The following is a 27,659-nucleotide window of genomic DNA, read 5'->3' as shown; positions in this document are numbered from 1 at the left end:
GCCCATGTAATCTCAGTAGGGTATATTTAACTTCGAAAACTATTTCCAACCAGCATACCATAAATTTTAAATAGACTTCACAAAAGGGCATAATGAGTCACTAGATTTATATAGAAAGTGATGCTAAAGTGCCCTAGGATTAATCACTTACTAGATCTTAATCTTAGCTTTATTTTATTTGTTCAAAAAAGTAGATAATATTTGTCTAAATGGAGTCACTATTTATTCATTTATCTAAAAATATTTGTTGAACATTGATTATGTGAAAGTTATTGAACTAGGAACTGGAGATACAATGGTAAACTCTTCCCTGATCTACGCTGAATTTGAGAAAAATTAAGATTATCAATTATTATTGTCATATGTGGGGAAAAGAACATTTATATTTCAAAGACAGACAAAAGATCATGGACTATTTGGGGAAAATAAATGACATGTTATCAAATTTTATAAATTCTTCCAAAAAAAGTAGGCATCCACTATGTACCATGTACCATAGTGTGTGAAGGGCAGCTATTCTAGGCTTTATTATTGTTCAACAGTTTATATTCCTGTCCCCAGCAGAATGGGCAGAATATATTTCACCCTCATTGATTTTGGGCTTGTTCATGGGATTGCTTTGTCTAATGAAATGTGTGAAGATGAGACAGTGTGACTATTCTTAAATGAGGCTTAAGAAGTGTCATGAGTTTCTCTTTCTTCTTGCATTATTGCCATTTGCCAAAATACCATTCCTCATGCAATCACTGTTTCTGTAGTCTTAGTCCCAGAATGAAAACTATGTGGAGAATATCTAAACTCAACCAGAAGCCTGGCGTCTTAATTAGTCAAGCCAGGTGAATGTTGGGTTGACATAAAATCTTAACGAGAAATAAATTTGTTATTCTAAGACTCCTAGAAGTTTTTTGTTGTTGTTGTTACTGTAGCAAAAACGGAATCATACAGCAGTAAATAGGATATTGTGTCTGCTGGAGAAGAAAGACACTATTAAGCAGGTAATTATCAATGCTCTGTGTGTTTGGGAGAAATGGAGCATTTCTGGAAATGTGTATAGCAGGTGGACTTACATTATATTGAGCAAAAAGAAAAGCTTTCTGAGGTTCCTACTGCCTTATACAGATTAATTTATCTTCTAATAATTTTTTAGTATATTCCATACCAACTTCCATTAGGGAACAGATATTCCTTTGGGAAACTACATTTCAGGATAATCAGGTGCCATATTCAAAGCCAAAAGCAAATTCTATTTTCATTTCATGTATTAGTTCTACACAGTTATACATTATTTTGGTAAAGGACTAAAGGGATCCTTCATCAAAATTTAATGCCAATATTCCTGTAGCTTCTGTATGACAGGTAACCTCTACAGGTATAGGCTTACTTTATAGTAATTGAGAGTATGTCTCTCAGGTTATAGAATAAGAGATTCTTTAGCTTAGTGTAGTCTTTGAGGTGACCTGATCCAACACCTTCATCTTGCATGCGAAGCAACGGAAGCCCGTAGAGGTCAATTTACTTGCCTAAGTCCCCTGTTGGAATTCGGGGAAGTTCAGGAATGGAGTTCAGGTATTCTGATTTTTGGGTCACAATGCATGCAACATTGAAAAAAAAGTTTTCTCCAAGTTACTGTCCTTTGATGAATTTTAGAGAAAGAGTTGTCTATAAATATTGTAAGTTCATGTGGTGGTTTAACTTACATGCAAGAGGTCAATTTTAGAGGCTGAAAATTTTTATTAGCTGTGGGGCAAAAGGATCATTATACTATCGACCAATGTTTCCTACATTTACCTGCCATCCCTGGACATATTATATACTTTTATTTATGATATCTTTCACAGTTTATAATTAAACAATTATTTCTGTGATTACTCAATTAACATATATCTTTCCTTTTATACTCTAAGATGGTAGAGTAATGAGTGCAGTGCTTGACACATGGTAAGTACTGTAATTAATTTTTTTTCTAAAACAAGTAGAATGATCATGATTCACCATACGGTGTGAAGGGTGTCCCAGGCTAATTGACCTCCTGTTGGCAAATTGTCAACAGAACATATCAATTTTTCATGGAGTCTGAAAGACATGAATTAATTACTTACCTTCATGATATTTTTTATTAACAGATTACACAATGAATATAATATTAAATTATAGCTTTAATGATAATAAAATATAAACTGACATACAATTATTCCATTAAAATTATTTTATTTAAGAAAAAGTTGAGTGCACAATGATTCATGAAATGAAGATCTATTCAAGTGGAATGAATAGAATTACTAATAAAAGACTTCAAAATTATGTGAATGGCTAACACTTAAGATATAGCAAACTAGAAATGCAACAGTGCCTCTAATATACTATCTTAATATTAAGAAGAAATATCTGTTAGATTAGAATGGTCTCATTGCCTAATTTGTAATGCTGCATCACTGAGACATGTAAAAAATAAAGTTTTAAGGAGAGTGATAAAAGTCCCCGATACTTATTTTGCCCATTTTATTTTTTGGCATTCTAGAGCTAAAAGGATATGAGGAAAGGGAAGTCCTATGTATAACTCAATAACTGCGTTTATGGTCCTGATATATAGACATTCCAGAGCCCCAAAAGATCTTCACTCTGCTTTCTTTGTTGTTTGACCTGCTGCATTCTCCAAGAAATTACCATGGGCCATTTAAGAATAGTATGATGCCCTCTGGCCTCGAAAATTAGGGCTATGTATAGCAAAACTTGAACTAACAAGAATGCTCTATTACTGAGTAAAAATTATCCATGTGTACCTATGATTGTGAAAGAATCATGAATTATTAGGGTTTCTGAGGAGGCCATCAACAAATATCATCCCTCTTTCTCACATTATTGTTAAATTATTTGAGCCATAAAACAAAAGAGTAAATATATGAGCCAAAATATAATCCTTATCACTGCCAGAAGTGAAGAAGCATAACGTGGCTTTAGATGCATTAGCAGAATGGGCTTGCTACCAGAATCCCAGAATTAGAAAGATTTCATCCATTTATGGAAAACTCTGGACATGGGGCAGGTCTCCTCTCAACAGACTCTGGCACAACTTGTAGCATGAAAAGACAAAGGAGGGCTAATGGTCTCTGTTGGAGGCTGGCATCAAGAGAAAACAGGAAGGTGAGGAAGATTTTGTTCTTCTCACATTTCCAATCAGAAATGTCACTCCATCTTCTCAATGCCAGAAGTACATTAATTGAGCTCTGTACACACAAAGAAAATTAAAGTAGAGGAAAGTTTGCCCCATTTATGCTTGATGAAAATATTTTTAGTGGCAAGATACTAAAGTTGGATTGCATAAAGAAAATGTGGTACATATACACCATGGGATACTACATAGCCATTAAAAAGAATAAAATCATGTCCTTTGCAGCAACATAGGTGGAGCCAGAGGCCATAATCCTAAGCAAATTAATGCAGGAACAGAAAACCAAATACTGCCTTTCTCACTTACAAGTGGGAGCTAAACATTGAGCACACATGGACATAAACATGGGAAATACAGACACCGGGACCTACTAGAGGGGTGTGGGTTGAAAAACTACCTATTGGATACTAAGCTCACTACCTGGGTGCAATATACCCATGTAACAAACCTGGAAAAACCCATATCTATAAAAGTTGAAATTTTAAAACAAAGATACTAAAGTTTCTATTAAAAAATAGGAACAAAATTGGGTCTCACATCATCTCCTTTCAAGAATAGAAAGATCTCGGTTGCAAGTAAGAGGTAAGAAAAATTTCTGGCAAGATGTTTATTTTGATGTGGACAAAAAACTAGGTATGTTTCTATAAAAGAACACTGAATAACTGAAAATCAGTTGGAAATCATAAAAAAGGTAACTTAATGTACTTTTTAACATGAGAAATATATATAAAATGTGTTCACCTAATTTTTAGAGTTACTACTTTATCATAAAGAAATACGTGTTTATTGTAAAAATATTTAGAAAGTAGGAAATAGATAAAGGGAATATGTCTTTCTTATTCATAATTTTCAGAATCAATTTTTCTTTACATGTTCTTTGTTTCTCTACAATATTTCGTATATCTTTTGATACTAGGTCATACAGACAATGCAGTCTTAAAACTAAAAAATTCACACACATCTCAGTCTGGTTATGAAATTCCCTAAGAAAGTTTAAATGAAGAGACTTCGTGAAAGGATTCCACATGGAACTGTGGTTGGAGATCAGGAACAAATGAGGGTTGTTGGGCATCCGATGCCAGCAACCACAGGAAGTTATAGGGCCAAGAGACAAAAGAAGGACATATTGTTTTTTGGAAGCTCAGTAGGAACTGATGTGGCTAAGGAAGGGCAGCTTCATGGCAACTGTGGCTTTTTTTTTTTTTTTTTTTTTGAGACGGAGTTTTGCTCTGTGGCCCAGTGTCACAACCTCGGCTCACTGCAAGCTCCGCCTCCCGGGTTTATGCCGTGCTCCTGCCTCAGCCTCCCGAGTAGCTGGGACTACAGGCGCCTGCCACCACGCTCGGCTATTTTTTTCTATTTTTTAGTAGAAACGGGGTTTCACCGTGTTAGCCAGGATGGTCGCGATCTCCTGACCTCGTGATCCGCCCGCCTTGGCCTCCCAAAATGCTGGGATTACAGGCGTGAGCCACCGCGCCCGGCCGTAACTGTGGCTTTAAAGGGACACAGCTTCTGCTGGAGAAGCTGCCCAACAGCAGAGAGGGATCAGGAAAAAAATCCACTATCTCTCCCCGTTCGTACCCTTTGATCTCCTGCCAGTGACCCTCATAGGCCAAAGCCAACTGAAAGCCCAGAAGGCAGAGAAACCATAGGATGCAGCCTGCATTAGTCAGCTTGCCAGAAAACAGGTCAGAGAAGGGAATGGAAGGTACCGGATCAGGAAGGTGGGGAACAAAAGGAGAACAATTGTGCACAACTAATTAAAAATTACTTATGAGTAGATTTCTATGGCTGTGTAATAGTCCAATATAACCAGACCATCTATTACAACCACTACCTGTTGATTAAATGTTTAGATTGTATCCAATCTTTTCGCTTATAAACCACATTTTCAATGCATATCTTTCTTCATTTCTACAATTTTCTTAGAGTACATTCTTAGAGGTCGAATTATTACATTAAAATGTACAAATATTCTTAGGCTGCTTAAAACTTGCTGATAATGTTTTTAAACTGTACATATTAGCCTTCCACCAGCAGTGTAAGAGTGTGCTTATTTTACTGAACATTTTTGAGCATTGCATATTCTCATAAAAAAATTTATTCCATGAGAATTTGTCCACAAAAACAAATTTACATATTTTTTAAAAGAAACCTTTAAAGATGCATCTCTCTAATTGTGTGACAAATCTTTTTCCATATGCCTTCCTAACCTAATTGTTTCAGCATTGTGAGGTAATAGTATGTTGTTGCTGTTGCTGCTGCTGCTGCTGTGCCAGCATCATTGATTTAATAATTCTGTCTCTCCAAATACTGATTTGGGTTGCTTCCTTTATCATTTGGTGCATTATTGCATACAATGATGTGTATTTTCTGAGCTATCTGATTTATTTCATATTTCAGTCAATTTTTGTGCAATGTGGCAGAAACAGCAGCTCTCTGCTAAGCCATTCTGTGAAATATTTTGACGATGCGATGCAACAAAAGATAGGGTCTAGGCTCCCTAAACATATTAGGAGACTCTCCATCTCCTTCTTTAGTTTTCAGCAGTTGGTGATCAACTTTAATGATAACAACAACACAAAACAAATGAAATGACAGCAGCATTCAACACCATGTGCCAGGTATTGTGAAGAAGCTACTGCAACACCTCAGACCATAGCCACAGTGCCTCTCTTCTAAGTCATGAATGAATTTTGGGGAGGATTAAGTATTTTCCTTCAATAATTTGTTGATTCTATTTTCTAAATACTTAAATTTCTCCACTTCTTTCTACTCTCATTGCCACTGCACTATTCAGGCCATCATCTCTTTTGTTAGATTAATGCAGAATTTTCTGTTCTCATCTCATTTGATCTTTCAGTAGCCTGTTGTTTAACTTATCTGTTATTATTATTTTTTTAATTTCAGTGACTATTTTTATTTCAGGAATCTCCATTTGGTTCTTTTTCAAATACATGAGTTTTTTTTCCCTCATAAAATCCTTATTCTTGATGGATTCTCTTGCTTCCTTGATCTCTCTGAATATTTTAAACCTACTTATTTTAAAAGGTCTTTTGAATCTCTTTGATCTCTGTTTCCTTAGTATGAGGTATCTCATTCTGGCTTTTGCTGTGCTTGTCTCCAGTGGGAGATTTTTCCCCAAAGACCTGGACATTCCTTGGATTTTGAAAATCCCTGTGTTGCAATTTCAATGTTATCAGGACCCTATTGGGTCACCAGTTTGCGACTATGTTTAATACTAGCTTCTTGTTCAAGGTTTCGGAACCGTATGGATATTGTGAAGTTGGGTTGCACCCTCATGCAAGATAAAGGCTTGGATCCTGTTTTGCTGAGAATTATTCTTTCTACTCATGGCCCAGGCAAGGTGTCTGTCTCTAAATCAGAGGTTGTAGCTTTTACAGTCTCCATGTGTATATAGTTTTAAAATCAGTTGAGTAAGTACCTTAGGAGAGCAATTGCTGGATTGTGTGATAAGACTGTTCATGTTTGTAAAATAATTTGTTTATCCATTCTTCTTTCCAGTAATTTGTTTATCCATCAATAAACAATTGGGTTGTTTACACTCTTTAGTTATTGTGAATAATACCACTAGGAACATACCCAGAGGTTGAACTGTTGGATCATATGTTAGTTCTATTTTTAATATTTTGAGGAACTTCCATACTGTTTTTCATTTCTTTTTCTTTTCCTCTTCTTTTTTGTTTTGTTTTGTTGTTGTTGTTGTTGTTGTTGTTGTTGTTGAGACAGAGTCTCACTCCGTTGCCCAGGCTGGAGTGCAGTGGCACAGCTAACTGCTAACCTCCGCCTCCCGGGTTCAAGCAATTTCTTGCCTCAGCCTCCCGAGTAGCTGGGACTATAGTCATGCACCACCATGCTTGGCTAATTTTTCTTTTTTTTATTTTTAGTAGCGATGAGGTTTCACCATGTTGGCCAGGCTGGACTCAAACTCCTGACCTCGTGGTCCACCTCCTTGGCCTCCCAAAGTGCTGGGATTACAGGCCTGAGCCACCGCACCCAGCAGGAACTTCCATACTGTTTTTCATAGTGGCTGCACCATTTTGCTTTTCTGCCAACTGTGCAGAAAGGTTCCAGTTTCTCTCCATCCTCACCAATTTTCTGGGAATTTATTTCGTAACAACCATCCTAATGGGTATGTGTTTATATCTCACTGTGGCTTCAATTGGCATTTCTCTAATGATTGCTGATGTTAAATATCTTTTCATGCACTTATTGGTGAATTGGTCTTGTGTATGTCTTCTTTGGAGAAATGTCTATTCAAATCCTTTACCTATATAAAAATATCCTTTTGGTTTTTTGTTGTTGAGTTGTAGAAAATCTTTGTGTATTCTAGATATCCTTTACCAAATATATGATTTGCAGATATTTTCTCCAATTTCTTGGATTGTATTTTGCTTCTGTATGGATATTTGTATCCCCCCAGAGTTCGTTTATTTAGATCCTAACTCCCAAGCTGACAGTATTAAGAGCCAAGGCCTTTGAGAGATGATCTTTGTAAGATCTTACAGATCTTAAGGGCCCTCATAAATGCTATTTGTGCCGTTATATAAGAGAACACAGAGAGCTATCTAGCCCTTCCCATCATGTGAGGACATAGCAAGAAGTCACCATCTATGAGGAGGAAGATCTTTACCAGACCCAAATTTGCTGGCACCTTGACCTTGGGCTTCCCAGCCTTCAGAACTGTAAGAAATAAATTTGTGTTGTTTATAAGCTACTCAGTTTCTGGTATTTTGTTATAGAAGCCTGAACAGACTGTGACATCTTTTCACTCTGCAATTTGGTTCTTTTAAGCTAAAAACATTTTTACATTTTTGTGAAGTCCAATTTATCAATTTTTTCCTTTCATGGATCATGCTTTTAGTGTCCAATTAAAAACTTACCACTAAACCAAAGGTTATGTAGATTTTCTCCTGTTTTCTTCAAGAAGTGTTCCAGTTTGCATTTTACGTTTACATTTATAATCTGTTTTTAGTTAATTTTTGTAAAATGTATAAGGCTTGCATCTGAATTTATTGTTTTGCATATGGGTGTTCAAATGTTTCAGCCATTTGTTGAAAAATACTATTCTTTCTCCATTCAGTTCCTTTTTTATCTTTGTCAAAAATTAATTTACTATATTTGTGTGGGTCTGTTTATGGACTCTCTGTTCCATTGATCTATGTGTCCATTCTTTAGGTAATACCATATCTTGATCATCATAGATTTTAGTAAATCTTGAGACAGTGAAGTGTGAACACTACAATTTTTTTGTGCTTCTTCAGTATTATATTAGCTCTTCTAGGTCTTTTGCCTTGCTATATAAACTTTTGAATCAATTTGTTAGTATTTACAAAATAGCTTGATGGAATTTTTATTGAGATTGCATTAAATCTATATATCAAATTGGGAAGAACTGACATCTTAGCAATATTAAGTTTTCCAGTTCATGAACACAGACTATCTCTTTGTTTGGTCTCTATGCAAAGATGGAAAAATACTTGTCTAGCTCTAAGTTTTTCTTTTCCAGAAAGCTCAGTTCCAAGTCCTTTACCAGGCCTGGGCCTTATGGCCCAGTCTAATTCACACAGTGTATTAAAATCCATGTGTCTAAGGTATGTATAATGTCCTGTTCACTTCCTGAACCACAGCTTCTTTCAACAGACTAGATTTATTTGATTTGATTTAAGGTACTTTAGAGACTTTCTCGCTGGGTATTTAAAATGCTGTTCCTTCTCTCTGGGATCTCTGCTCTTTTCTCGATACTTATCTCTAAATCTGAGTTTAGACACCATAATCTCAGTGAGGCTTCATCTACTTTCTGACTAGGTTGAAATTTCCTCCTTTTGCACTCCCTCCATTCTAGTGCTTATAAACCAGGCAGTAGAAACAAGTAATTTCAAATAAATACAAATCCTTTACTTCATTTACTAGTGTACTTTGTAAAAGGCACACAAAATCACCAACAGTCCTTCTTAAAATCCTTTTTAAATTTCCTTTTTCACCCTCTGTCAACACAAACTCTATTTTTTTTCATAGCCTCTTTTCACAGAAACATGAAAAAAAATTCCTTTGAGTCCCAGGGACTATTAGCTCTATAGCCAATATCTTCTGTTCCTAGTTTTCAATACGTAATGAACTTATCTACCATTCCTTAATCCTTCTCCATTTCCTCCCCTGCCAATTTTCTGAATTCCTAGAGAAGAGCCAAAAAAAAAAATTCTGGAAAGATTCATTATTTTTGAAGGGTTAGAGAGGAGATCCTGTGTGGTCACAGCCACACTCTGCTTTTCAAGTCATGGCTCTATCTGCTTTCTTCATTTCCTATTTCTAGCACCCAGAAAAATTATCTGCAACAAAGCAAGCATTCAACAAATGAATAAATGTCTGCCTTTCTTTATTTATCACACTTAAATGTAGACATTTTCTCAAATATGTATTTCTTGGTTGAAGCTCTTATTCTGGATATTTTAGTTTTTATGCATTTAAACATAGGCACCTTTTTCTATTAAAAAATTAACAAAAATTAAGATTGGGTGTGGTGGTTCATGCCTATAATCCCAGCACTTTGAGAGGCTGAAGAGGGTGGATTGCTTGAGCCTGGGAGTTTGAGGCCAACATGGCGAAACTCCATCTCTACAGAAAATACAAAAATTAGCTGATCATGGTGGCACATCCCTGTTGTCACAGCTACTCAGGAGGCAGAAGTGGGAGGATCACTTGAGCCCAGGATAGCTTGAGGCTGCTGTGAGCTGTAATTGCACCACTGCAATGCAGCCTCGGCAATAGAGTGAGACCCGGTCTCAAATAAATAAATAAATAAATAAATAAAAATAATATAGTTCATGATGTTTTGTATGCTTGTTTTCCCTGGTCCATTATTATCATATCTTGGACATCTTATTATGTCAATAAAACTAAATTACATAATTATTTTAATGACTGTATTTATTACAATTCTCATTTCCATTTAACCAATTCTTATTTTTTTGTAAGATAGGTCATTTGTAATTTTTTACTATTAATTATAAACTATGCCCTAATTCATAATTAATATGCAACTATATGTAATTTTTTGCTATTAATTATAAACCATGCTATTTTGAATGACATTTTATATGCATCTTTGTACTTGTTTAAAAATTTCCTGAAGATAAATTCCTAGAAATTAAAATGTTCTCATAAAGCATAGATAAAGCATATGCAAAATTTAAATTATTATGCATTTTCCAGACTGTCCTCCAAAAAATTTATGTAAGTTTGCTCTCTCACTACCAGTACTTTGAATTTCCTTTTCTTCACACTCTTGACAACTGAAGGTATCCTCCAAAATGTCATCTTTGCCAATCTGATAAGGTGAAAAAAAGCTATCTTATTTTTAATTTTACTTGCATTTCTTTATGTGATTGGGAAATTAATATTTTTTCATGTGCTTGTTAGCTATTTGTAATTTTAGTTTTCTTAATGCACTTTAATTTCTATTTGATGTTCATCACTTTCTCACTAATTTTTAAGAATCTTTAAAAAATTATCATATTAACCTTTTCTCTTTCCTATATGCTAAATGATATAAACGTTTACTCATGTTCATTTTCCTTTAAATATTTTTTTTTTATTAAAATAGTGAGAAAGCTCAAGTAGCCACATGGAGAGGTCATGTGTAGGTATTGTGACTGGCAGACCTAGCTGAAGTCCCAGCCCATAGCCAGCATCAACTGCAAGTCACGTGAATGAAAAGCCTTCAGATAATTCCAGCCCCTAGTCATTGCATTATTCTCAGGCACCACGTCTTCCCAGCTGAGACTTCAAACATAATGTAATAGAAAGAAGCTGTTCCTATAGCATCCTACCTGAATTTCTGACTCATAGAAGATGTGAACATAACAAATGGTTGTTTTACGTCACTAAGTTTGAGGTGGCTTGTTATGCAGCAACGATTAATGGAAAAACAGTCTTTCATACTTTCATCCACGTACAAATTTCAATGGTCATCATCTGCTACTATCCTTCTAAGGAACATGTCAGTCTGACACATACATTTCCTAGCCATTCCATTTTCAAAGAAACTACTCTCGCTCAAATACTCTTCACATAACAGTACCGCTCATTTTTCTGGGCCTTGAACAGCTGAAAAAATTAAGGAGAGAGTCACTTCTCTCAAACTGACTTAACTAGAATATTTACCTGGGTATTTGAAATAAGGATGATGAGAGCCTGAATTAATTGGCAATGGAATAGAAAAGAGAAACATGGGGAAGGAAATTTCACTTATGAATAACAGAAGTTTTGAAAATTCTACAGTTGTCACATTTTTTTGTGTGTTCTAGATGTTTGAATTTTTCTTTGATTCAAAATCATATGTATAATTAAAATGCTTATAGTCACTAGCTTAGGAGGCTTTCATTTTCTTGCTATAAACCATCCTTGACTTTACTCAGATGGTATACTTTGGTTGTTCAGAACTGATTTTACTCATATTGTTCTCTCTCTCTGGAATGCAAACTTCAATGCTCAAATCCTAGCTTCTTTTGGAAATATTCTTGAGTTTCCAAGGTGCAATTTATGATTTTATCTGTAGTGATTTACTTTGCACTCTACTCACACCTTTAGAACCAACTCTCCCACTGGATTTTAATCATTTGTGTACATTTTTTGTTCCCCCACTGGATTGAACATGAACAGAATGAGCAACACTCATTATCATATACAGTAGCACAGCATGAGAAATTCACCCTTATCACATGACCTTTTAAGTTGCATATGATTTGTACAATTCTACCAAAAATGATCAGTCCTAAGAAACAGTATGCATTTTAGTCTCTACTCAGAATAGATGGGAAATTAATATTTATTATGTTGTATGTTCCAGGTACTCTCAGAAACCACCTCTGGCCTGAAAAGGGGCCGACTGAAACATATACCTATTTGAAGATCCCTGGCACACAGATACAGCAGAAGAAGCCCAAATGGTAAGATACTCATGACTGTGTCATGGATGGGCCATGCTGAAACCAGCCATTATCCAAGAAAGGAGAGTAATTTACCTTCAATTACTTGATAGAATTGGTTATAATCCCAATAGCTAAATATTTATAAAATGTGTACCGCCATTTACTTTTTCCAGTAGCTACTATATAAATATCAATTGGATAATTTTTGAAGCACTGAGAGTTATAAAATGAAAGATGCTATAGTAATACCGAGAATTATTATCTCCTTGAAAATAAAACAGGTAAGATATAGATTCATAAAATTTGCTGATGACAGATAGCTATCATCCGTCCTTCACAGGAATGAGAGAAAAAAATGAATCTTATGCAAATAAATGGACAGAGTTTATAAAATGAATAAAACGAAATGAAATACCTTAGAAAGTGAGTAGCTAAGTACTTAGGAAAAAAGAGAAGAATGTACTCAAATTAAATAACAAGGAAAATTATATTTCAGGGAACATAAAAATAAGCACAGTTCATAGTGAAGGTGAAATTAGAATATGCATAATGTGAAATAAAAAGAAAAATGTAATTTGGGTTAGATTTTCTGAGCAGCTAACTGAACTTTTCAGGTGACAATTCCTTTCCATTCTGCAGTGAAATGACACAGCAGGAGGTATGACTTTTCTTTTTTCTTAGCATTTTTGCCATTTAGAAATGGAATATGTGAGGGGATTTATTCTATTTAAAACAAAAAATGGAACTTTAAATGTGGTATCATGAAGCTAGATTTGAAATATTAATAACCTGATTTACATTCTACCTCTCTGGAAAAATGTAAGCAACAGAATTTCCATGAAGCTCTAGGGGTTTGAAATTAGCTTAGAATGCTAATAGGGCAGGGCACATTACTACAAAATATTTGAAGATCGTAAGCACCAAGATGGGAAGGAGAATGCTGTCTGATCCAAAAGAGAATAATGAAAAGAAATAGGAGGAAATTGAGCAAAGGAAACTTTATCCTACTATCCAAAAAATTGCTCAACAGTGATGACAGTGGAACAGAGACCCAAGGAAGTGCTAAAAGCTTGATGACATGGAGAATTTGAACCAGTCTACATCTCTCTCTCTTTTTTCTTTTTTGAGACAGAGCCTTGCTCTGTTGCCCAGGCTGGAGTGCAGTGGTGCGATCTCAGCTCACAGCAATCTCCGCCTCCCAGGTTTAAGCGATTCATGTGCTTCAGCCTCCTGAGTAGCTGGGATTACAGGCATGCACCATCACACCCGGCTAATTTTTGTATTTTTAGTAGAGATGGAGTTTCGCCATGTTGGTCAGGCTGGTCTTGAACTCCTGGCCTCAAGTGATCCACCCGCCTTGGCCTCCCTAAATTCTGGGATTACAAGCGTGAACCACCGCGCCCTGCCCCAGTCTACATCTCACTGAAAAAATCCTGTTTAACATCATTCAAAATACGCTGCCTAGGCTTGGTGGGAGAGGCAACATATAGCAAGCATTATTTTTCTCTTATTTGTAGCAGCCCTAGTTGATCAGGTTCACATATATTGTGTGCTTATCACTTCTGGATCTGGAAATTACAAATGTGCATGGAACATAGGAAAAAGCAAAGGAGACTCAATCATTTAAAAATTGTAGAGCTGGCCGGGCACGGGTGGTTCACGCCTGTAATCCCAGCACTTTGGGAGGCCGAGGTGGTCAGGTCACGAGGTCAAGATCATCCTGGCCAACATGGTGAAACCCCGTCTCTCCTAAAGATAGAAAAATTAGCTAGGTGTGATAGCGTGTGCCTGTAGTCCCAGCTACTCAGGAGGCTGAGGCAGGAGAATCGCTTGAACCTGGGAGGCAAAGGTTGCAGTAAGCTGAGATTGCACCACTGCACTCCAGCTTGGGTGACAGAGCGAGACTCCGTCTCAATTAAAAAAAAAAAAAAGCAAAACAAAACAAAAACAAAAGCAAAAGAAAAATTGTAGAGCTGAGAGAAACTAAAGAGTCAATATGCCCCAGCTTATTTATTTTACAAATTAAACCACCACCACCACTACCAAGGAAACAAACAAGCCTCAAACTTAATGCCCAAGATTAAGTGATTAATTGAAGATCATATAATTAGCCTGTGGCAAAGCCAAAACTAGGACCCACATTTCCTCACACAAACAAAAAATCTAGTTCCCTTTCTATTCATATTCTCTTGGCCAATCAAGAGCTTTCATAACTGCTTAGTAACTGGATGCCAAGCGGCTTAGACCTCCTATCTTCCTGAATTTAATTTGTGTAATACGGCAAGTCTCCATAGCCTGAGCTTCTTAGCACAGATTGGAACAGGAGCCGAAAACTCAAATAGTATTGGGACAAGACTGGTAATAGAAATTATCAAAGCAGATAAATGTTTCCATATTAAATGAATAGAAATAATTCTCATTTTCCACAAAGTCATATGTACCCATTGTTTTCCTTTTTGACAAATAAACTTTGGGTATATTTAAGGGATACAATGTGATGATTTATGTATACATTGTGAAATGATTACCACAACCAACATAATTAACACATCCAACACCTCACATTACCATTTGTGTTGTGTGTGTGTTCATGTGTGGTGAAAACAGTTAAAGATCTATTCTCTTAGGAAATTTCAAGTCCATAATAGAGTATTTTTAACTACAGTCAGCATACTATACATTACACCTTCAGAACTTATTCATCTTATAACTGAAAGTTTGTATACTTTGATTAACATCTATCCATCCCCCCACCTTGGCAACCACCATTCCACTTCCATGGATTCAAATTGTTTAGATACCACATATGTGGATTTATAAAGTATTTGTCTTTTTTGTGTGACTTATTTCATTAAGCACAATGTCCTCCAGGTTCATTGATGTTGTTTCAAATAGCAGGATTTCTTTCTTTTTTATGGCTAAATAATAGTCCATTATGTATATTTACCATATTTAAATAATCTATTCATCCATTGGCAGACACTTTGGTTGATTCCATATCTTGGCTTTTGTGAGTAATGTTGCAATGAACATGGGAGTGCAGATATCTCTTTGAGATACTGATTTTATTTCCTTTGGATGTGTATCCAGAAGTGACATTTCTGGATCATATGGTGGTTCTATCTGATTTTTTGAGAAAACACCATACTGTTTTCCATAAGGGCTAAACCAGTTCACATTCCTTCTAACAATGTACTAGGGTTCCCATACTCCCGCCAACACATTTCTTGTCTTTTTTGTAATAGCTATTCCAAGAGGTATGAGGTAATATATCATTGTGCTTTTGATTTGCATTTCCCTGATAATTAGTGATGTTGAGAACCTTTTCATATACCTGTTGACCAGTTGTATTAATATACCTTCTTTGAAAAAAAAGTCTATTCCAATCCTTTGTCCATTTTTTAAAATATGGCTATTATTATTTTTTGCTATTAAGTTGTATAACTTTCTTATACATTTTTGTATCTTAACCCATTATCAGATGCATGGTTTGTAAATATTGTCTCCCATTCCATTAGTTGCCTTTCATTTTTGTTGATTGCTACCTTTTCTGTGCTGGATCTTTTTATATAGTCCCACTCATTTATTTTTGCTTATTTACTTTTAGTTAGTTTTGTTTATTTTTACCTGTTTATTTTTTGTTGTTTGTGCTTTTGTGGTCATATTGAAAAAAATCCTTGCCAAGACCAATGTCAAGAAGCTTTTTTCCTATACAGATGCTCCTTGACTTATAATGGGACTATATTCCAATAAACCCATCATAAGTTGAAAATAGTGTACGTTGGAAATGCATTTAACACGTCACCAATTTAAAAAATCATGGTAAGTCATGGACCATCTGTATTTCCTTCTAGGAATTTTATGATTTCAGGTCTGAGATTTAAGTCTTTAATTCATTTTGAGTTAAATTTTGTGGATAGTATAAGATATGGGTCCCATTTCATTCTTTTGCATGTCAATATTCAGTTTTTCCAACACTGTTTATTGAAGAAACTGTCATTTCCCTATTATGTGTTCTTAGCACCCTTGTTTATTTCTGGGCTCTATATTCTGTTCCATTGGGCTATGTCTGTTGTTATGCCAATACCATGCTGTTTTGATTACTATAACTTGGTAATATAATTTGAAATCAGGAAATGTGATGGCTCTAGCTTTGTTCTTCTTTATCAAGATTTCTTTGGCTATTTGAGGTCTTTTGTGATTCCATATGAATTTTAGGACTGTTTTTTCTATTTCTGTGAAAAATGTCTTTGAAATTTTGATAAGACTGAATCTATAGATACCCTTAGGTAGTGTGGACATCTTAATAATATTACTTCTAATCCATGAACGTGAGTTTTCATTTACTTGTGTTTTCCTCAGTTTCTTTCATTAATGTCTTATAGTTTTGAGTGGATATACAGATCTTTTACTTCCTTGATTAAATTTATTCCCGACTATTTTATTCTTTCTGATGCTATTGTGAATGGGGTTGTTTTTCTAATTTACTTTTTGGAGAGTTCATTGTTAGTGTATAGGAACACAACTGATTTTTGTATGTTAATTTTGTATCCTACATCTTTACTAAATTTGCTTATTAATTCTCACAGGTTTTTGTGGAGCCTTTTGGAATTTTTTATATAAAAGGTCATATCATTTGCAAATAAACACTTTTACATCTTTATTTCCCATTTGGATACATTTTATTTCTTTTTCTTGCTTAATCCCTCTGGCTGGAACTTCCAGTAATATATTTAATATTAATGGTAAGGGTGGGAACCACTGCGCTGTTCCTAATCTTAGAGAGAAGGCTTTCAGCATTTCATCATTGAATATGATGTTAACTGTGGGTTTGTCATCTATGGACCTTATTATGTTGAAGCAGATTTCTTCTATGTCTAATTTAAGAGTTTTTGAAAAAAATCATGAATAAATATTGAATTTTGTCAAATGCTTTCCCTGCAACTATTGAAATAATATTTCATTATTATTATTAATAACAGAAATTATTTTTTATTCTGTTAATGTGGTATAGCAAGTTTATTGATTTGCATTTATTGAACTATCCTTTCATCCCTGGGATAAATTCCACTTGATTGTAATAAATGAATACTTTAAATGTGCTATGAATTCAATTTGTTAGGTTTTTTAATTGAGGGTTTTTATATCTGTATTCATTTTCTTTTCTTGTGGTGTCCTTATGGGCTTTAGTATGAGGATAATGCTGGTTTTGTAAAATAAGTTTAGAAATGTTGACTCTTTTTCAATTTTTGGGAGTTTTGAGAAGCATTGGTATTAGTTATTCTTTAAAAGTTTGGTACAATTCACCCATGAAGTCATTTGGCTCTGGACTTTTCCTTGTTGGGGAGTTTTTGATTACTGATTCAATCTCATTACTTATTATTGGTCTGTTTGGACTTTCTATTTCTTCATAATTCAGTCTTGGTAGGTTGTGTTTGTCTAGTAATGTATCCATTTCTTCTAGGTTATCTAATTTGTTAGTGTATAATTGTTCACAGTAGTCTCATGATCTTTTGTATTTCTGTGGTATCAGTTGCATTGTCTCCTCTTTCATTTATGGTTTTATTTATTTGAGTCTTCCTTATTTTATTTTATTTTTTTGGTTAACCTAGCTAAAGATTTGCCAGTTTTGTTTATCTTTTTAAGATGCCAACTCTTAGTTTTGTTGATTTTTTCAATTGTCTATTTTCTATTTCATTTATTTGTCCTCTAATTTGTATTACTTCATTTTTTCTACTAACTTTGTGCTTAGTGTTTTTCTTTTTTTAGGCTGTGTATTTGACATCTTTTTTTTTTTTTTCCTTATTGAGATGGAATCTCACTCTGTGGCCCGAGCTGGAGTGCAGTGGCGCTATCTCAGCTCACTGCAACATCTGCCTCCCGGGTTCAAAATATTCTCCTGCCTCAGGTTCCCCAGCAGCTGGGATTACAGGCACCCACCACCAGGCCCGGCTAATTTTTGGATTTTTTAGTAGAGACAGGGTTTCACCATGTTGGCCAGGTTGGTCTCAAACTCCCGACCTCGGGTGATCCATCCACCTCGGCCTCCCGAAGTGCTGGAATTACAGGCATGACTCAGCGAGCCCAGCCTATATTTTCTTAATATGGGCATTTATTGCTATAAACTTCTCTCTTAGAACTGATTTTGCTGCATCTCATAAATTTTGGTATGTTGTGTTTTTATTATCATTTGTCTCAAAATACTTTTTGATTTCCTTTTTTCTTTGACCTGTCCTGTTGGTTGTTCAGGAGTGTAATTTCCACACATTTGTAAGTTTTCCAGTTTTCTTCCTATTTCTTGTTTCATGTGATTGTGGTCATAAAAAAAAACTTAATATGATTTCAGACTTCTTAAATTGTTAGGACTTATTTTGTGGCCTAATATATGATTTATCCTGGAGAATGTTACATGTGCATTCAACAAGAATGTGTATTCTGCTGCTGTTGGATAGAATGTTCTGTATATGTCTGTTAGGTCCACTTGGTTATAGCATTATGTAAGTCTGTTGTTTCCTTATTGATTTTCTGTCTGGATGATCTATCCATTGTTGAAAAGAGAGAATTTAAGTCCCCTACTATTACAGTGTTACTGTTTATTTCTTCCTCCAGTTCTGTTGATATTTGCTTTCTATATTTAGGTGCTCCAATGTTGAATCTATATATATTTACAATTATTATATCCTCTTGATGAATTGAACCATTTATAATGTCTTTCTTTGTCTCTTATGAAAGATTTTGACTGAAAGTCTATTTTGTCCTATATAAGTATAGCCATCTCCACTTTCTTTCAGTTATCACTTTTGTATTAGAGTTCTCCAGAGAAACATAATTAACAGAATATATAGATAGATAGATTAGATATAGATAGATAGATAGATAGATAGATAAGACTTATTATGGGAATTGATTCACGTGATTATGAGCACCAAAAAGTCCTAAAATGTGTTGTCTGCAAGCTGAAGAACCAGAAAAACTGGTGGTATAATTACTCTCAGTCTAAAGGTCTAAGAACCAGGGTATCTAATGATATAATTTTTAGTTAAAGGTGAAAGGTGTGAGAATAAGGGTGGGGGAATTGGGTGAGCCCTAGTGTTAGTCTTGCACTCTTAAGGCCTGAAATCTGGGGTTTTCATGTCCAAAAGGAGGAGAATATGGACATATCATCTCCAGAAGAGAAAGCAAATTCACTCTTCCTCTACCTTTTGTTTCATCTGGGCCTTCAACGGCTTGGATGAGGCCTGACCACATTGGTGAGGGTAACTCTTATTTACTCAGTCTACTGATTCAAATGATAATCTATTCTGAAAACACACTAGCAGATACACCCAGAAAAAAAAAAGCTTTACCTGTGTTTTGTGCATCCCTTAACCCAGTCAAGTTAACACATAAAATTAACCATCATAATCTGCACTATCTTTTTCCATCCCTTTACTTTAAGCCTAGGTGTGTTCTTAAAACTAAAATTAGGCTTTTGTAGGCAGCATATTGTTCAATCTTGATTTTTAAAAAATCTGTTTAGCCACCTATGTCTTCTGTGTAGACAGCTTAAACCATTTACATTTAAAGTGATTATTGATAAGTAAGAACTTACTTTGGCTATTTTGTTGTTTTCTATTTCATAGTTCTTTTTATACTTTCTTCCTCCTATTTCTGTCTTCCTTTGTGATTTCTTGATTTTTTGTAGTGATATAATTTGGTTAATTTCTCTTTATATTTTTATTATTGTTTTAAACATGTCACCATCCTAATTGTCTTTTTTTTTTTTTTTTTTTTTTTTTTGTGAGACAGAGTCCTGTTCTGTTGTCCAAGCTGGAGTTCAGTGGCGAGATCTTGGCTCACTGCAACCTCCGCCTCCCCGGTTTAAGCGATTTTCATGCCTCAGCCTTCTAAGTAGCTGGGACTAAAGGTGTGCACCACCATGCCCACCTAATTTTTGTATTTTTTGCATGTTGGCCAGGCTAGTATCAAACTCATGACCTCAAGCAAGCCACCCACCTCAGCCTCCCAACGTGCTGGGATTACAGATGTGAGCCACTGTGCCTGGCCCTAATTATCTTTTGCTTTAATACTTTTTACTAGATTCATTTAATTATTCAGTAAACATTTAAGGCAGAAGCAAGGTTAATATGTTTGAGTAACTGTGGAAGGCCAATGTGGCTAGAATAGAGTGAGCAAAGCAAAGAGTGATTGGACATGACATACAAGAGAATGGCAGGCCCTAGATCATGTTTAGACCTAGTGAATAGTAAGGATTTTTAATTTATTTTATTATGTATGTTACAGATGAGGTGATTAACTGTCTCAGTTTACTTGGGACCAATAATGTTCCTAGAACATGGAAGTTTTCACATTAAAGTTAGGAAAGGGCCAGGCGCAGTGAGTCAAGTTGGTCACCCTAGTGATGGGAAACCATCTGATGATTTTAATCACAGTAAATAACATGACTTGTTTTAACATTTATGAAGATCACAATGACAGAGAACTGACTAGAAATTTGGGAGTAAGACAGGGAGGCTTGTTAGGTAATTATTGTGGTAGTCTTAGTGAACAATGACAGTGGTCTTTACCAGAGTTTTTGTGATGGCCCATAGTGAGCTGTGGTCAGATTTAGACAACTATCTTTTTTTTTTCTCTCTCTTTCTTTATTATTATTATTATTATACTTTAAGTTTTAGGGTACATGTGCACATTGTGCAGGTTAGTTACATACGTATACATGTGCCATGCTGGTGTGCAACTATCTTGAAGAAAGTGTCAGTAGACTTGTCGAGAGACTATACATCAAGAGTGATGAAAGGAGAAGAGTCATGAAATAGTAACTGGATGAATTACGGTTCTTTTCACTGAGGTGGGGAAAGCTGGTGTAAAAGCAAGACTGAAGAAGAAAATCAAGAGTTTAGGTTCAGATATGTATGCTTGAGAGCCCAATTTGTATTCAAGTGGTGATATGTAATTGGCATGTTCATATGAGTGCAGAGTTCAGAATATTTGAGGGTACAGAATTCTGAGAGTAATCAGTACAAGGAGAAATGTTTAAAGCCTAGTGCATGTGTATGGTCAGAGTATGGTAAGAGATGTGACAAGTACGATATCATGCATAAAATATGAATGGGATATTAAGGAGTGGGATGCAGATAAGATGAGGATAGCCCTTCAAGTAAGCCTAAAAAGAGTCCATCAATAAGCTAGGAGGAAAAACTTGAAAATATAGTATCATAGGAACTAACAGAAGAAAACATTTCAAGCACGGGTGATTGAAGAACTTGTCAAATGCTGTTGCAATGTCTAGTTAAGGTAACCACAAAGAGTTAATTTTAGGATTTAGCAAGATAGAAATTACTGGTAAGTTTGACAAGAGTGGTTTCAGTAGAGGAGAGGGAATAAGAGCCTGATTGCAATGATTAGAAAAAGGAAAAGAAGTGAAGGAGGAGAGCTATTCATGCATTGACTATTTGGGATTTTGCTATAAAAGAGAAATGAGATAGTAGTTTGATTTGGGATGTTAAAAACAACACAGTATTTCAAAGTTAGAAGATATTACTGCATTTTTGCATGCTGATGAGCAAAAGTCAGTTAAGAGAAAAAAACTGATAGTGCAGAAAAATGCAAAATCTTTGAGTACGCAAAAACAGAATGGGATTCAGAACACAAGTGGAAGGGTTGGTAATAGATAGAAGGCTGACATTTTACTCATTTTAGTATTAAGTAAGGACATGGGAACAGATGTAGGTTGGTTGAGTACAAGAAATATATGTGCAACAAAAGAAATGGAAGAGCACACTCACACAATTATCAAGAGTCAATTTACCTTATGGTGGAGAGTCCCTGAGTGCTAGAAGAACTGAGGTAAATTGAAGCGCCCATGCCATCTAGAAGAAAAGCAGCTGCTACTTGGCTCTACATAAGTATTTGTTGCCTGATCTTCTGATATTACAAGAGACACTTGACATGTGGATTTTAATGGAAAATCTCCCAACTTTTAAATGTTGCCTCAAATTAAGTAAAACAAAGCAATCAACAGCAGCAACAACAAAAAAGCACCATATAGGACAAGCAATTACTTCTGACATCTAAATCTAACCTAGGGACGATGAGTTGAGATCTTCTGTTCTAGAGGCTTAAAATCTGGTCTCACATCTATGACGGAAGTTAGCATTTGTTCATTGCTTCTGAGGAACCGAAAATTAGGCAAAATACTAGTGTATATTATCCCACACTCTTACTTCCAATCTAAGAGAAGAAATTTGATTTCCTAGGAAGTCACTAGTTTCCTTGAGACTTACCTGATCAGTCCAAGAGGGATTTGTGTAGAAACTGTGTATAATGCACACAACCTGGAGATTTCTTTTATTCATAACTGGGTAAATGGGGAAAATAAACATAGAAACTAAAAAAGAATTAAGTGATGCAGGAAAAAGGAGCAGAGTCCTGAGACTCAGAGAAAATAACATCCAGGAGAACTATGACCTGGAGCCCAGAGAATTTTTATTAATCTGCTAATATTTTCAATAAGTATTAGTAATTATAAAATGGTAGTAGCAGTAGTAGTAGCAGCAGCGGCTGCTGCTAAAATTTACTGAACCCTCAGTATAGGCCAGGCATTGTTCTAAGTGTTTAATAGGTATTAATTCATTTGAAACTCACACCAAACATGTAAGGTAATTAGTATTATTATTCCCATTTTAGAGATGTAAACTGAAGCACAAAGAGAGTAAGTAAATATCTCCAGGATGCAAAGTGTTAAATATAAAATAATCTAGCAAACACTTTTACATGACTTTAATTTACCATAAAATATTTCAGCATAGAAAATGCCATGTGTATGTTAATTTTTTGATTTATATAAACTCCCAGAGTGGTTAAAATGGGGTGGTGGGAGACAGAGTTATCAGAATTTATTTAAAGTCTTTTTTTTTGTTGTTAGACAGAGTCTTTCTGTGTTGCCCAAGCTGGAGTGCAGTGGTGCTCGTCTCACTGCAACCTCTGCGTCCCAGGCTCAAGTCATCCTCCTACCTCTGCGTCTCAAGTAGCTGGGACCACAGACATGCACTTCCATGCTTGGCTAAGTTTCGTATTTTCGTAAAGACAAAATTTCACCATGTTGCCCAAGCTGGTCATGATCCCGGACTCAAGGGATCCACCCACCTTAGCCTTTCAAAATGCTGGGATAAGAGGCATGAGCCACTGTGCCCAGCCACATTTAGTCTTCAAAGACCCTAAAGGCAGCAGCTACAAGCAAATCAGCTTTCTTTATCTCTGGTTAGAACTGGTATAAAGGATGTGATAAATTATTTTCATTGATGAAATTAATATGTTTAAAATTTTTTAATTGGATAGAGGTACTAATCAAGCACCAGTGTGTTTGCATAAACAATGTTTACAATCAAGAAGCTCATTCCCTTTGGACTAGTATTCAGAGGCCTAGATTCATTCCAGCCCTGAGATGAACCACAAAACAGAGGATTCCATTGCCTGATTCTGATTAAAACCTGGCTGGATTCAACCACTAGAAAGCTGTTACATCTGTCTTAAATGGATCTTCTTACAAGGTACCCTAGAGTATTTAAAGAGATGGGGCCTGAGACTTCATCATTCTTCTTGTGAACAGACCATATGACTATTCTTGCACCATTTGCTGCAATCCAGTCAGAAGTGGCAGGGTTGAGATCAACCCCTACCTTCACTGGAACATTCAACCTGTTACTGGGTAGTGAGGTGCAACCTATAGTTCTTTTCTGCCTTTAAGTACTTTAGGCTGCTGCTATCTGCATCTGAAGAATCTAATAATTATTGGCTTAATTCATAGCAAACATATTAATTAAGCCAAGTTGGCTTAATTCTAAGCAAATATATCAGTATAATAAAATAGATACGGAATTTTAGAATTTTTTCAGGGAAAGCTATTTTAAATGCAAACCAAATAAGTTTGGATAAAGAAGGTCATTTTATGTTAATGAAAGGTACAATTAGGAATAAGGATATAATAATAGCCTGTTTGATAATAAACCTAATAGTAATAGCCACAATTTATTATATCCTGGCTACTGGTGAATGTGCAGAACTCTTTAGATACATGATTCTGCTTCTCACTCATTCTGTGATGACAGGAAATTTTAAAAATCTGTTTTCCATATGAGGAAGCTGAGTGTCAGAAACATTATGTAACTTTCTCGAGGAAGTTTTTCTGTATAAAATGGCAGAGAAAGACTCAAAATCAAAAATTTCTCCCTCTAAAATTGATGCTCTTAAGTACTATATTGTATTGTTTGGTATGCTTTGCATAGCACCCTCTATTCACTCATTTATTAAATAAATATTTAGTGAGTGTCTACTACTAGGTCTCAGGCTTTGAAACTGATAGTGGAAATACAACAAATAAATAAGACAGACAAAATCCATGCCCACATGGAGCCTGTATTGTGACTTTAAACTAGTAATTACACTAATAACTGCAAAAGTGCAATTCTGGTGCTAAGAAAAAGTGGTACAGAATGAATGCAGAGAGCTCTGAGAACATATACAAACGAGATCTAACCCGAGTGGCACAAAGTACAGAGTTGTTGAACAAAACTTCCCTGGGAGAGAGACTAAAAATTAGGTGTCCTGTTGTCCTCCAAGAAATACGGATGCAGCAGATCTGAGAGGTGCCTGTCGTATTATTAAGTAGAATGCTTAACACAACATAAACACTTTACAATTAAACATATAAATTAGTGGGAGAAATTATTCACATCCACAGTGAATTCCTCACACCACAAAAAATATTACAGAATCCCCTTCAGTAGGACCTTATCAAGTGTTTGTTCACAGATTATTAAATTCATACAGAGAGAGGATCAAAAAGTTCAAGGGTTCTACAGCACCTGCTGCATAAGCATAAACTAGAAGTTTTAATGACATGAATCTCGGCAATCATAAAAAGTACTATCACTTGTCCAGTGATTTTTATTTTCATTTTAGCCATAGGAAGTTGAAATATTCAATCCTTTGTTTCAATTCCAGATTTGCTTTACATGTGTTGAATCATTCATTCCAACCCAAAGAGATACATACTATTACTTATGCCTTTTTATGTTGGGGAACCTGATCGTAAAATGTAAAATAATTTGCCAAAGCTTGCATGTTTAGTAACTGGAATTCAAACCCCAGGATTCAAACACAAGCACTCTGACTCTAGAGTCCTGTTCTTAACACCAAGTTAGACTTTATAGGCTCTCATGTTAAGTGCTAGAATATTTAGAAAATATCTGTATACATATATACTCCTAAGAGTTGATGTATCTATGAAATGCATACATGTATATATGTTTTAATTTCCAAATTTTTCTTCCACAGAAAGTAGAAAATATCAGAAGAAAAACTTGAGAAATTCATAAAAAATAAAACTCTGATGAGTACTCTGGGAATGGAATGCCTTATTGGTAAATTCCCTTTAACTTTTCTGGCATAGATCATTTGTATGCCATATCCAAAATTTCATAGTCTGCAGTGTAGGTGGGGCATACTCCCATATTATTTCATAAAACAAACACAGCCCTGAAACTCAAACTGAAAAATATGGCACAAAATACTGTAGACAAATATAGTTTTCCCTAGATTGCAAAAAGCTAAATATTACTGTATTAATCAATGCATCATATTAATATCGTTTTTGTTGGCAGTTAATGTTGTAGGTGTTTGGAATACATGTGTGCATAAAGGAAGGATTCTTGCACAAGTGGAGTTTATCTACTAGTAAAGAGAAAGACACACATTAAAAAAAATCCAGTAAATAATTAAGTCATGTTGTATAATAGAAAGTTGATAAATTTTATGGAAGTGAATAGAAAAAAAGGAGCAAAATAATGGAGGTTGGGAACACTAGATGGGGTAGGAAAGATGGTTATAATTTTAAATAAGGTGGTGACAGTAGACCTCGTTGAGAATGTGACATTTGAGCAGACTTGACCAAGGTGAGAATCTGCTCTACAGTTATCTTGGGGGAGTCCACTGTAGGCAGAGGAAACAGATTGTGCTGGAATTTACCTGACATAGTTGAAAAAGAGCAGGGAGGCTGTTGTGTTTAGTGTGGAGTGCGCAGAAGGAAATGTAGTAGGAGATGAGGTCAGAACATATGGAGACATTGGCCCTTATAGGAAATGGAGAGCCACATTGGGTTTTGAGCAGAGCAGTCATATTATTTGAGATACGTTCTAAAAGGATCCCTCTGGCTACTCTACTTGAGAATATACTGTAAGGCAGTAGAGAGATGAGATAGGAGCCAGACAAGTAATTTGGGCCAGACACAAGAGTAATGTAATGAATATAGGTCAGATTCTGGCTCAATTTTAAGGATAGACCTAACAGGATGTTGATGCATTGGATGTAGGGTGAGAGAAAAAGAATGGGGTCAAGAATGCCTGTAAGATTTTTGCATGAACATCTGGAAGGGGAAGATAGCTGGCGGCAGTGTAAGTCAGGAATGTTGAAGGGGCATAATCAGGAGACTAGTTTAAAATATGCTGAATCTGAGAAGTGTCCTAAGCACTGAAGTAGGCATGTCAAATAGGTAATTCTGAGTGTAGGTGAGATTCCTTGGCTAGGGATAGTAACTTGGGATTCATCTGTATAAGGATGGCATTGAATGCCCTGAGCATGGAAGAGATCCCCAAGAGTGAGCATAGAGAGAGAAGAAGCAGCCCACCACGGACTGAACCCTGAGAACTCCAACATTAAGAAGTAATGGAGTACAGGATAAACCAGCAAAGAAGACTGAGAAATGAAAACCAGTTAGGTGGTATTTAATATTGTACAATTAAATAAGCTGTGGTTCCCTCTGTTATCTTCACAGATGGGAACTGTGCTTTATTATAATAGTTGTGGAAGTGGGGATACTATTTATAGTTGTGGATGCTCTTCTTTCTTGCAATGACTGTTGGAAGTCATAGCAGAGCATGAATACTGCTCTGAGCTTTATGAAACTTGCATCTACTTGCTCTTGTTTATAAGACAGTTACCAAGTCTGTCTGAGTCTGTCTCTGCAGCAAGTCTCCTCCCCTCCCCTTCACATCTTTTTCTCTCTCACTGAACACTGTTCAGATAATGCCCTTCTTGCTTTACAGTGTCCTCAGCTACTAGTTTTGTACAGTGACATTTCCCAAGATGGTATTTCTCAGTACTCTGATTTATAAGATGTTACTAGATCTTAATAAGTGTGCTGTGAAGCATTATCCTCTTTGACTCCCAGTTCTCTTACTCATCCTTCAAGGTCCAGTTCAAAAGCCACTTCCTTTGGGCATTCTTCCCTGATCCTGCTACTCCGAAGCAGGAAGGAACCTCTTTTCTTCTGCACTTCCATAGCTCTTCATGTCCTCCCAATTTATGGGTGCTTGTAACTGTTATCTTGCGTCAGAGTAATTCTCTCTTAGACTCTAGGTCTTTTGATGTCAATGTCTACATACCCCCACAAAATATAGCACTAATCTTACCTCTAAATATAAATAACACAGTTATTTGAAAGCTAGAAATGAAAATACAATAGTCATCTAATTCTATCCTGT

General features: G+C 35.6%; 1 long non-coding RNA gene across 1 annotated transcript in view; it reads left to right on the top strand.

Annotated features, from left to right (window-relative positions):
* LOC104006929 (uncharacterized) overlaps positions 1-27,659 on the top strand; it is a 312,910-nt gene that overhangs the window by 132,087 nt on the left and 153,164 nt on the right. Inside the window, exon 5 of the long non-coding RNA XR_010158110.1 lies at positions 12,039-12,138. This is a non-coding gene — a long non-coding RNA (uncharacterized LOC104006929). The remainder of the gene's footprint in view (positions 1-12,038; positions 12,139-27,659) is intronic.

The sequence above is a fragment of the Pan troglodytes genome, chromosome 5 (assembly GCF_028858775.2).
Source record: "Pan troglodytes isolate AG18354 chromosome 5, NHGRI_mPanTro3-v2.0_pri, whole genome shotgun sequence".
In the NCBI taxonomy this organism is placed as follows: Eukaryota; Metazoa; Chordata; class Mammalia; order Primates; family Hominidae; genus Pan; species Pan troglodytes.
The sequence above is the reverse complement of the archived record's forward strand: the minus strand, read 5'-3'. Positions and strand labels throughout refer to the sequence as shown.